Source organism: Lissotriton vulgaris, chromosome 8 (genome assembly GCF_964263255.1).
Source record: "Lissotriton vulgaris chromosome 8, aLisVul1.2, whole genome shotgun sequence".
Lineage (NCBI taxonomy): Eukaryota > Metazoa > Chordata > Amphibia > Caudata > Salamandridae > Lissotriton > Lissotriton vulgaris.
This window is the reverse complement of record NC_141696.1, coordinates 1,385,565,404-1,385,578,000: the sequence shown is the minus strand read 5'-3', so window position 1 is coordinate 1,385,578,000 and position 12,597 is coordinate 1,385,565,404. Positions and strand designations below refer to the sequence as shown.

Below are 12,597 nucleotides of genomic sequence, written 5' to 3'. Positions count from 1 at the left end.
AATGCCTTTCCCTGATCCATAATGTGGTACTGTAAACGGGCAGCCAAAGAGTTTGTGCTGTAGGGGGTTAGGCGTACTTGTCCCAAGGACAAAATACGCATGAAACCGTGTTGTCCTTGACCTCAAACAATATGTGCCGGGCGTTGGGCTATAGAATTCCACATCCCTGTTAACTGTATTATAAGGTCTCCTGGACCTTGTATGAACTTAAACTGCATTTTACAATCTGCTGAGTTTGCGATTTCACACGTAATTAAGTCCAGCTTGTGTGGCTTACTTCGTGCCTGCACATAACACAGAATTATAAACATGGCTTATTCATTTTCCACCATTCTGACATTGTTCTGTGCTTTTGTTCTTTTGAATAGGCAGTCGGCGCACTGGTGAAAAATCTGTGCTTCTCCAAGAGGTTTGATTGTAATGCATTTTCCATTTGCATGTTGTACTTTAAAGACATGACAGTACCATTAATGCGCGTTTTCATTATTTTGTCGTGGATAATGTCGTACTCTTGGCCAGGTATTTGAAGAGGATGATTGCTATCCACCTTTGATGTACCACCGTAATCAAAAGCATGTCATATTACTGAATAAGCAACTCCAAAACCTAACTGCTTTATTCACAAACTAGGAGTGCTGGACGATCTCGTGCTGGTTCCTCATCAAAACAGATTGACTCTTGCTTTGTTTTTAGTGTCATAGTGGTAAAGTCTCTTTAAGACTGGGTGTGATGGTCTGAATAGTGCCCACCTGGGGGGGGGGGGGGGGGGGGGGGGAAACAGCAGGCCCCTGAAAACAAAAAGAATCTCTTCCTTTTAGCGACCAGTTAAAATTCTATGAACACACGCCCACCACGCGTAACTATCTGCAATAGGAGTACCATAGCTTAACATCGGTCGTGGCACCCTAATATCCTAACTCAAAAGGTTTAGTCTGTAAAGAAATATTTAAAATAATTTGGCCTCTTTTGGGAGCCGCATTTTGAGGTAGTCCTCTTGAATTGTGGCTTATCTTCTACGAGCCCACCTACTGACACAACGACATGCCATCTGCCTCTTGGATGTCTTTTTTTGCCGATTGTTTGAATTTTTTTTTTTTTTTATATTTTAGAACTTTTCTATAGCGCTGGCCAGACCGGAGGGTATCGGAGCGCTTTACAGTGGATGTGGAGAAGACCGGTATAGAACAATAAAGCAAAAAATAGATTCATACATGTTCACAGATTAAAAAATTCTCTTGCGCCTGAGGGGCGACTTTGATATAGCGACTTTGAGGTAGTCAGAGGTTCAGGGTGTGCTGTTGAGGTAGAGCGGTCCGGAGGCGTTTTCGATTCATAGTATTCTTGATGTATAGTCAAAGTTATTATTGGACTTCTTTCTTAGCGATGAAGCGTCCGGGTTGCGGGTTAGAGAGAGGGGATCTGTGAGGACGTGGGTACGTGATGACAGGTCGCTGCCAGGCAGAGGCGTGTTGGTTATGTAATTGAGTTCGGGAATGCACGGTTGAGGTAGAGGATTTTTAGTCGGCTCTTGAATTCTGGAAAGGAAAGGGTAGTTCTGATGTCCACAGGGATGGAGTTCCAGATTTTAGAAGCGTTGCCTGTAAAAGAGCAGGCTGCAGTTTTTTGTTTCCGGGTTTTCACAGGGATGAGTAGAAGGGAGTTTGAACTTCTGGATTGACCAGCTTTCTTGAGCTTAGAGGCTAAGTATTCTGGTTTCCCTGTGTGCAAGGCTCTGTGTGTAAGGCAGGCCGTTCTGAAGCTAGAGCGCATTTCCACTGGTAGCCATTTTAGATCTCTGAGTGCGGGAGATATGTGGTCGAATTTCTTTGCACCGGAGACCATTCTGGAAGCTGCATTGAGGGTAGTTTTGAGTGGCGCTAGTTGGAATAGAGCTGTGCCTGAGAGGGTTGCGATCCCATAGTCCCGTCTGGACAGCACCAGTGATTGGGTGGCTTGTTTGAGATCTCTCTGCGGAATGTGCGGTTTGATTTTGTTGAGGAGCTTCAGATTGAGGAAGGCGCTCTTAGCGGAGTTCTTGATGTGGTTCGTCATTGATAGAGACAGTACATGTGTGCTGGAAAAAATCCTTTGTTCAGCATTGGTGGAAGCTGTGTTTGATTTGCCCTCTGTCGCCTTCAGTAAGGTGTTTGCTGCTTTTGACTCGTGAGAAGGCCACCACTGCCACATTTTAACTGAGCCCTGAAGACAGTGCTGAGACTACTTTACAAGTAAGCACTCCTGATTAAGTTCTCAAGCATATGAAGCAGCGTTTGTTCTTAAAGTGATGAGCAAACGTTTGGTGCTGGTCATGAGATTGAGGGTTAGCTCAGTTATGTGGCGTGTACAAATGGTTTTTATTATTTATTTTAATCACCTCTCTTAATCAATCAATCAATCAATCATTTATATAGCGCACTACTTACCCGGAGGGTCTCAAGGCGCTAGGGGGGGGGGGGGGGGGGGGGGGGGGGGAGTGCTGCTACTGCTCGAATAGCCAGGTCTTGAGCTTCTTCCTGAAGGAGAGGTGGTCTTGGGTCAGGCGCAGGTCGGTCGGTAGGGAGTTTCAGGTCTTGGCGGCCAGGTAGGAGAAGGACCTTCCTCCTGTTGTCGTTCTTCGGATGCGGGGGACGGCGGCGAGGGCGTGGCTGGCTGATCGGAGATGTCGTTTGGGAGCGTAGAAGTTGATGCGGTTGTTGAGGTAGCTAGGGCCTTGATCGTGTAGGGCTTTGTGTGCGTGGGTGAGGAGGCGGAAGGTGATTCTTTTGTTGACGGGGAGCCAATGCAGGTCTCTCAGATGTCCGGAGATGTGGCTGTGTCGTGGGATGTCGAGGATGAGTCTGGCTGAGGCGTTCTGGATCTGCTGGAGTCTCTTATGGAGCTTGGCGGTGGTTCCGGCGTAGAGGGCGTTGCCGTAGTCCAGTCGGCTGGTGACGAGGGCCTGGGTGACCGTCTTCCTGGTCTCGGTGGGGATCCACCGGAAGATCTTCCGTAGCATGCGTAGGATGTTGAAGCATGACGAGTAGACGGCGTTGACTTGTCTGGTCATGGTGAGGGAGGAGTCCAAGATGAAGCCCAGGTTGCGTGCGTGGTCTGTCGGTTTGGGTGCGCTGCCCAGGGCGGGGGGCCACCAGGAGTCGTCCCAGGGGGAGGGCGAGGAACCCAGGATGAGGACTTCCGTCTTGTCTGAGTTCAGTTTCAGGCGGCAGGTCGTCATCCACTCGGCTACGTCTTTCATCCCTTCGTGAAGGTTGGCTCTGGCGGCGGCGGGGTCGTTGGTCAGGGAGAGGATCAGCTGGGTGTCGTCAGCGTAGGAGATGATGTTGAGGTTGTGTTGGCGTGCGATGGCCGCGAGGGGGCTCATGTAGACGTTGAAGAGGGTGGGGCTAAGCGAGGATCCTTGAGGGACGCCGCAGATGACTTTGGTGGCCTCTGACTTGTACGGTGGTAGACGGACTCTCTGTGTTCTTCCGTCAAGGAAGGAGATGATCCATTCCAGTGCCTTCTCCTGGATTCCGACGTTGCTGAGGCGCTGCACTAGGGTGGCGGTGGCAGACAGTGTCGAATGCAGCGGAGAGGTCTAGGAGGGTGAGGGCCGCTGTTTCTCCGTTGTCCATCAGGGCTCGGATGTCATCGGTGGCAGCGATGAGGGCGGTCTCGGTGCTGTGGTTGGCTCGGAAGCCAGACTGTGAGGGGTCGAGGGATCCATTTGTCTCGAGGAAGGCGGCAAGCTGCTTGTTGACGGTCTTCTCGATGACTTTGGCTGGGAACGGGAGGAGCGAGATGGGGCGGTAATTCTTGAGTTCGGTGGGGTCCGCTGTAGGTTTCTTGAGTAGGGCGCTGAGTTCGGCGTGCTTCCAGCTCTCCGGGAAGGTGGCGGTGTCGAAGGAGGTGTTGATGATGTCCCGCAGGTGGGGTGCGATGACCGCGTCGGCCTTGTTGAAGACGTGGTGAGGGCAGGGGTCGGTCGGAGATCCGGAGTGGATGGATTTCATCAAGCGGATGGTGTCTTCGGTGCTGATCGGAGTCCAGGCGCGGAGGGTGGTGGTGGGGGGCGGAGGTTCGGTTGTGGCGTGCGTCGGTTGAGTGCTGAAGCTGTTGTGTATGTCCGCGATCTTGTTGTGGAAGTAGGAGGTGAGGGAGTTGCACAGGTCTTGCGATGGGGTGATGTTGTTGTTTCCGGCGTTGGGGTTGGAGAGCTCTTTGACGATGTTGAAGAGTTCCTTGCAATTGTGTGCGTTGTTGTCTAGCCGGTCCTTGAATGCAGTTTTCTTAGTGGCGCGGATCAGTTGGTGGTGCTTCCGGGTGGCAAGCTTGAGGGCGGTCATGTTGTCCGGTGTTGGTTCCCTTCTCCAGGCTTTCTCGAGGGCTCAGCAGTTCTTCTTGGTCAAGTTTGTGAAGGAATTAGCCGGACCTCAGGAACGTTGGTATTTCTTTAACACTTCACCAATCATTGACAGACTTTTCCTCCACATCCTGTTAGTTTTTGCTAGTGAGCATCATATATGTAACAGATTAAATTTTATGATATTCCTCCTAGGCCTGGATTTTGCTTCCTAGGATTGCATTGGACTAATTTAAGCTTTTCAGTGATAATTGTAGTTAAGCAGTCATGGCTTCCTCATTGGAGTTGATGAGAACATGGATACCTGATAAAATCTAATTCTTATTTATTACCACAATCAATAAATGTTGAAATAAATATCTACTGTGAAAAACAAACATCGTTGAAACATGTGGGTTAAATGTCTTTGGCCTGCATCCTCCACTACCAATAAGAGGGGAAATCTTGAATTCTCTTGTCAAATACTCTGCACACTGCTAGAGTTTACTTCAAAATTGCATATCTCCCCTTTGTACACATCAAAGTTTTTCTCCGTGTGCATAGATAGGCTTTCTCATCAACTGCAATGCCTGGAAAATCACCCTTCTCTCTAGCAGTAAAATAGTTTCTGAGCAAGCAGCCTCATGTTCGACCCAGGAAGTGTTTTCCAGCTGTGATCTTGAAGTTCAGTCTGAACTGATTTGAAAGCCCTTGCTCCTCTTCCCCTGGATGGTTAGGTTGATCCTTAATGAAGGATGAGCCAATGAGAGCTGAATGGAAAAACCTAGGTACTCAATTGAGTGTCACGGTGACTTAACACAAATGCTTCTGGTTTTGTTAGGTCGCAGCCTGCGCGGTCAAGTTTGCTAAAGACATCGTGGAGACATTCAGGAAGTTGATCTAGGAAGGCATTCTGCCCGTTGCTTATCATTGGCTTTGTGGTTTGTAACTCCCATATTCTGGCTATTTACTGGCTTTATTTGCTTTAAGTTTCCCAGCTCGAGTTCGTCGCTACAGCGACCAGCTATGCAAAGCTGCAGGTGTTTATTCCAGTCACATTTAAAGAGATGGCAATCTCACTCCCTCATCTGAAGAAGAATGTCCTGGATTCTTTTGTTCTTCCTAATTTTTTTGAACTAATTTCTCCCATTGCTGGCTGGCCACTGCAAAATCTTTTTGAAAACTACGCTGCTACATGGATGTGCCCCTTTTTTAGAAGGAGAAAGACATTCTGGAGGAAGCACAAATAGTTTTCAGACCAGAATACCGCAAATGACCTGTGTTGGTCATGATATAGGACTAGGTCTACTGCAAGAGGCACGGTTGAGCACTGCATTTTTATCACCTAAAAAAATAATGAAATTCTCAGACTTTTCTTTTAATTCGGGGTTAAATTGGTATGGGTGTCTGCAGTGACTGAGGCCTAAAAACGAAATCGACATTCACATTGCATATTAAGTTGCTATCCTGACTTTATATCATTCTGAGTACGGCTTAGATGTAAATTAATGTTGCTATGATTGTGCAAATGGAAATGTCACAGTACACATATATGAATGTTTAAATATTTTTTTAAAACCACGGAAAGTGATTCTTTTCCACTAACAACTAAAGGGCCGATTATGATCTTGGTTGGAAAGCCTCCGACCCTAGGTCGGAGGCTTTCCGACTGAGATTGTCGGTTTCACCTATGACAGCCTAATTCAAATTTACGCATTTGAAACTTAAAGCGGCCGTTCATTCAGACTAGACTCCAACTGGCTCCAGACGCAACCCAAACCTAATCCATATGGATGCCACTTTATGCCTTCGGAATTACGGTGCTAGGTTTCCATCAGGCTTTCTGACATGGAAAGACTGTCGGAAAGCAAGTTTGGGGGGGCCCTAACAGGGTACTCATCAAGCAGCAGCCTACGGTTGGTGGCCGAGTGGGCACCTATGGTGCCGCCCTCTTGATCCGTGCACTGTGTGGCAGGCACAGTGAGGTGCCTGCCACACGGTGCAGGGATGAACACAACCTCCCATTTCCCTATGGGAGCTTGTGCTACCGCCGGTTTATGGCCATAGCACATGCTCCCATAGGGAAATGCGAGTATGCAACCGCACCATGTGCTGTCGCATTGTGATTAGGTGGTTGGGACACCAGTCCAGAGGTCTGTCGAACCAGTTTCCGCGTCTGCCCGACATCGTAATAAGACCCCAAGCATAATTAAGCCGGTCTTTTAAAGGCTTGATTCGAAATGTTCCACAAGTTAACTACAATGTTGATGGATCAATGAAAAATAATATGAATACATGGATGGTCTTTAAAAATCTAGCTATTATAAAGTGACAACTGAAATGGTTACTGGGCTTCTGGAAATACATGGAGAAATCAGCCCAAATATAAATTGAAAACTAGACTGTGCTCAGTACATCATAGAAAGCTCCAATTTTATTCACATTTTGGTACTTGCTGAGCTGCATTTCTAATGGAAGAAAGTAAAATAAACATAGTAAATCAGAGACAATACACTAGTTAGTAGTCCTTTTTAAGTTGCATACAATTGTCTTCAATTCTGATGTTTTTGGTAAAAAGAACATACTTATCCATGAGTTAAAAAAAAAAAAATCACAAAAAGCAATCTCAGAATTGAACCCTATTTGGCATGTGATAAGGCATCATTAAAAGTGTTGCAAATGACGCATGCAAATGTCACAAGTAAGCACTCGCAAACACAGGAATGTTAACAATATGCACCCAGAAATGCTGTGCCACTGACTTTTTGGACAGTTTATTGTGTGTGCAGAGGCTGGCCCATGATGCTCTGGCCTAAGGACATGAAGCAGCAGGCAAAGCTGTTTTTTTAGGTCTCGCCTAGGCAGCGCATGCGCTGCCTCATTCGAGAAATGCAGTATCTACTTTGTGGGCTATTACCACATCGCTCCACGCCCCTTGCTTTTCATTGGTGTGTCATTTGAACTCTGGTGCTTTGAGGTGGTGAAATGGTCCCAATTGTCCCGCTTTGGTGTTTTCGTGTACCACCCATGGGGACTGGCCCGTGTACAGTATTGTTTCTCCTGCGTGGATATGATGTTTACACGGACTCTTTTCTTATTAGGGTGCATGCTTTGTTTGGCGCATGATTAAAGTGTTCTGCAGAAGTCACAGCGGCTCAGATACCTCTTTCTTATTAATGGGGCACCCTCCTCCAGTGATCCGGGTAGGGGTCAGGCAGGGATATGGCTCGCATAAACAGAGCACCTGATCTGCGTCGCCTCCTCCTCCGTCCTCAGACATGCCTGTGGAGGTCTGTCGGAGCGGGATGATGTCTTCCAGAGCCTCTTTCAGTACTTTCACCATATGTACTGCACATCCTTCTAGTGTCATACATTACAAGACGGCGTCCTTCAACCTTGTCTAACATTCAGGGACGCAGCACAGTCATGTGCTTCTGCTTTCGGTGTAAATACGCGTTTTTAAGCCTCCCGGTGCAGCCCACATGCGCCATGAGAATTCTGCCATGTCAGTACAGCTGCACTGCTGCTTTGAGGATCTATCAAGGCGGCAGCAGCAGGGGCTCCCCCCACCTAATATTTTGAGTAATGTGGATAGTAAGTGCAAAGAGCAATTACCATCCACATTTGATTCGAAACAATACCTGTGCCTCCGGTCTATGTAATGCTTTCTAAAAGTAAAAAGTCAGGAAGCCAGGATGTTTTAGGAGACATATGCGGTATTGTCCATGTGCTGCCTGATTGTTGGTGAATTTAGAAGGCAAGAACTAGCATAGCACCACCCCTGGCCTGCAATACAAAGGGGCCCTCAGGGACCACCCACTGAAGACGTGCGGCAGCTTCGTATTTTAAAGCATCCCTCGGGCATGTAGGGCATCAGCCCTGTACTCCTGGGGCTGCTTGTCAATCTCGTGACGCTACTGCGCATGTGACCTCACATCAGAGTCAGGAGACTCCCAACTCGTGATTCTGTGACATTGGGTCACATAGACCTGGAGCATGCTGTAAACAGATAAAGAGGTAATGCTTCTGTGTGACTCGTGTATTGGTTTACAGAATGTTAGAGCACTTTGGGACAGGTAATAAGCACTGCAGCCCTCCGGCATATGTGCCAAACCAATTGACTAAAGAGAGGCATCAGACCAAGAGCAAAAGTCAATAACAGGGGCCAGAGTTGGTTAAAAAAAATTAAAACATTTTGGGGAGAGGAGGATGTGGCATGCAATGTTTCAGCCAGAATAAAATGAGTAACCTGTCCTGGCCCAAAACCGATCATCTTGGAGTGAGAAACCAGGATCAAGTACTGGTATCGGGCTCAACATCCAGTGATCATTCAGGGAATGGTTCACTGGCAAAACAAAGCACATGTACCTTCTTAAGAGCCACAGCAGGAGCTTCAGTGAATCAGGAAAATTAAAATACAACAAAAAATGCAGCAGCATGCAGACATTTCTTTCCTCTGTAGCAGCTAGTGTGTTCCTTCGGGGGGTACAGCAGCCAGTCTTCTGGGACACACCAGAACTGTTGGGGTTTCGAAGGTGGGTTCAGTCAGTTTGTAGCACCAGTCCAGTTCCCGTACTGCTCTTCAAGGCACTTGGCACATAAATATAATTGCATGAAAACTCTTAACAGTGTAATAGGGTAATTTCTGTATTTTTGTGACCCCAACTGAGAGACTGAAAGCACGTTTTGCAGCATCCACTGCGAAGACAGCAGGACTCTCTCCAAAGCACCACATGAACAGCGTTGTGAAGTACCCTTGGCTCCTAAAATAATACTGCTTCACGCTTTAGTATTAACATAGACGGGCTGTCTGTGAGTTTCTGCCTCAGTCCTCTTCTCACAGCCAGGTTTCTCGTGGAAAAAACCTCTGCATAGAAGATGGAGGTTTTATTGTACAGCAGACCGTCTCCCCATGGGTGGATACAGCCAGAGAGCTGCACGTTAAATTACGTTTAATTAAGTGTGGCTCACCGGTAAGAGGCGGCAGACCTAGGAGCAGAGGTCGGCCAAGGACCAGGGTTCAATTCCCGACGCGGCAGGGTACGGAACCAATGTCAGCGACCTCGGTGCCTGTCTAACCATGGGTCCCACGCTGCAACTCTGGGCAATAGTTTGCTTATTCTCCACAACGGCCCCCTCGCTGCCGGGGATGCCTGGCTTCACCTTGGGGATGCCCAATAGGGACCATCTCACAGGGAAAGCCAGGATGGGTTCCCCAACGGCACACAGCGCCAAGAAACCCTGGGGTGAACGTGCGCTCTACAAATTCATACTAACATAACATACTAGAGGTGTGCAAGCTGCAGCCCTGGCACAGATGGGCAGCCACTGTCTGCAGGAGACTGGTGGCAGGCAGCAGTGCGAAATGTGGCAGCGAGTAGCCAATTGGCTACGACTGGAATTTCAAAACCTACAGATGGGAAGGAAGTGGACATAGCGCTGCACCATCAGTCTTCAGATCTCTAATTGATAACATTTGCTTGTAGCATCCCTCAAGAGTGGTGCTGTAATTGAACTTAGACCGGACTGCTGAAAATATTTTTAAACCACAAAAATTGAACAAACTTTGGGTACTTTTTCACACTGTTCTTGACACTTGACACTTATTTTTTCATTTGTCTCACTGCACTGCATTACATCAGCACCTCTGGTGGCGAGGACACTGTTATCCTCTGAACCATGGCCTGCTGACACTACGCCGATGTATCAAGGCGTGGGCACATAGACCTGGTTCATGACGTCCTACATGACGACATTCCGCCATTTGGGTGGGCTGATAGGACTTATATTAGTATTTTAAGTGTCTCTCCATCATGTGGTAGCTGATGCACTGTATTTTCAGTGTATTGTTTATGGTGGTAACTTAGATTACTCAGCCCATTTCAGACCTTCAAGTTTCTTAGTTATTTATATATAACAGATTCCCCATGTGTTTTGTCCCAAATTGAGATCATTGGTTCAGTGACATTTTGGCAAAGTGATCACTCACACGGAAACTTTTTGAATTCCTTGCTTCACAGCGGAGTACTCAACTGTACTTAATTTGAGGATTATGTAATCAATGTTGACCAGCTGTCGCAGTAAAAGGAAGTGCTTGACATGCACAACAGGTAGTAACAACACTGCAAGTGTCTCTTTGTGGACAATTATTATCCTATGTTATGTGCTTTGCTTGTAGAGGGGATATCCCAAACTGTCTTACCCTGGTAGCCTATCCATTTTTGGAGTTCAGATATTTTATGTCTTCCTTTATAAATACCTGTAAGAACTGTGCTTTTGGTCCATTGCCGTAGAAATAGGCTCTGAAAATTGCACCTGTATAACCTAATTTCTTAAAAATGTTGTCTGGGAGAGAATTCCCCCTAACCACTCTAAGAAACGTTGGCTCGATTACTACGCTTTCTTGTATGCACACAAATATTCATTAGTTCATCTATCGCCTCACCGCTTTCAAATCCCACCAGCCGCCACTGCTGCACAGTCACCACTTTCAAATCCCACCAGCCGCCACTGCTGCACAGTCACCACTTTCTAATCCCACCAGCCGCCACTGCTGCACAGTCACCACTTTCAAATCTCACCAGCCGCCACTGCTGCACAGTCACCACTTTGCTGCACAGTACTGCGTAAAGTGGATCTGAAAGCTGCTTTATTTATACATGGATTTCTGTGCGTACAGTGGATCTGAAAGCTGCTTCCTTTATACATGGACTTCTGTGTGTACAGTGGATCTGAAAGCTGCTTTCTTTATACATGGACTTCTGTGTGTACAGTGGATCTGAAAGCTGCTTTATTTATACATGGATTTCTGTCGGACCCGTATTCGAGTCCTCTGTGCCCACCTGCGCAGTGCTGCGGGCTCAGACCCTCTTTTAAGGCACTCAGCTCGCCAGAGCCCACAGATGGTCATACAAGCACTAGCACAAGAATAGTCAATGTCTTCTCCCTTTCAGTGCAGGCTTTGTTTACACAAACCGAAGAGAAGATACCACTTCTCGCATCCGTATCATATTTTGTTTACAATCTGCATTTTTTGCCATGAGTGCTTGTTCCCATTGCCTACCCTCCTCCCGCGCTCTCCATGTTGCTTTCACGTCCTTCCGACCCGCTCTGTATTGCTTTCACATTAATTCCCCCACCCTTCCCTGCGTTGCCTCTATGCTCACTGTTAAAATAAAGAAAGATCCGTAGTCCCTAGGTGTAGTTCAGGATCATAGATTTAATCTTTACTTCAGATCCATAGTATTAAGATGTAATATAGAGATATATTATAGAGACCCCACCAGGAGCAGTTCCACTGCTCAGCCCCTCATACCAACTGACTTCTAACCATTCAACCCTCTCAACATTCCGATGACATCATGAAGGCCAAGCAGTGGAGCAGGTGGCAAGCATAGGAAGGATGCATAGCACATGCTAGATTATAACACTCACCGCCTCCCCCATGGTTTTATTCACAGAGTCCAGCCTCTCAGCTGCAGTGGAAACAGTCCAACACCGGTTCAACCATGCTCCGTTCTGGCCTCGTGGGACTTTGCTCCAAGCTCTCTAATCTGCCTCACCCAGTTGGCAGCAGCAGCCATCATGGTGCCAAACCCAGAGCCTGACATCCAGTCCAAGGTGAAGCTGAGTAGTGAGCCCAGAGCGACCTGCGGGCAGTGTGAGGGGCCTTTAGGTGGCACCCAGCTATGTGGCAACAATGGCCATCGGTGCAGGGCTGTGGCGTAGTTCAAAAGGACACCCCTCCCCAATCATTTAAAGAATATGAAAAGGGGACACCGAGTCTCTGATATGTCAGTTATTCATTAACCTGGTTTCTTTTTTGCAGTTTTATATAGCACAAACTCTACCTAGATGCTTTACATGAACACCGATTACAATACACAATATAGGCACAGGGCCCCTTGATGCAGGGTGTTGAAACCAGTGTGCAGGGGGAGGGCTCCTCCATGCGTATAGGCCGCTCACACATGGGTAGGGTCACTTTAGTACACTTCGAAACTTCTCTGTGCTGCTTATGAGTCTCTCGGTGGGACTCTCCACATTTCCTTCTGTACAGGGAGTTTGCTTAACAAAGCACTTGCAAAACACACCAATGCGAATTGGCTTCATCTAGGGATTTCACAGACCCTCTGGTGCCCTCTGTTTATTACACAACATTGTTACTATCGCTAGCACCTAGTTTACCCTGCTGCGGGTGGGCGAAAAGCAGATTCAGCTGTTTCAGGAGTGTCTAAGGTGGACTCTGGGATAAGTGGGCCAGGGAATGCCCATAG

The 12,597-nt window shown here is 47.4% G+C and overlaps 1 protein-coding gene across 2 annotated transcripts in view; it reads right to left on the bottom strand.

The window, feature by feature from the left end:
• The window catches only part of LOC147698792 (carbonyl reductase [NADPH] 1-like), a 56,225-nt gene that overhangs the window by 24,324 nt on the left and 19,304 nt on the right, over window positions 1-12,597 (bottom strand). The window contains exon 1 of one of the 2 annotated variants that reach the window (XM_086935391.1): window positions 11,756-11,841. The exons of the other annotated variant lie outside the window; for it this stretch is intronic. The gene's annotated coding sequence lies outside the window, so the exon portion shown is untranslated. Of the gene's footprint in view, window positions 1-11,755; window positions 11,842-12,597 lie in introns of those variants that run through there. 2 annotated transcript variants of the gene reach the window in all.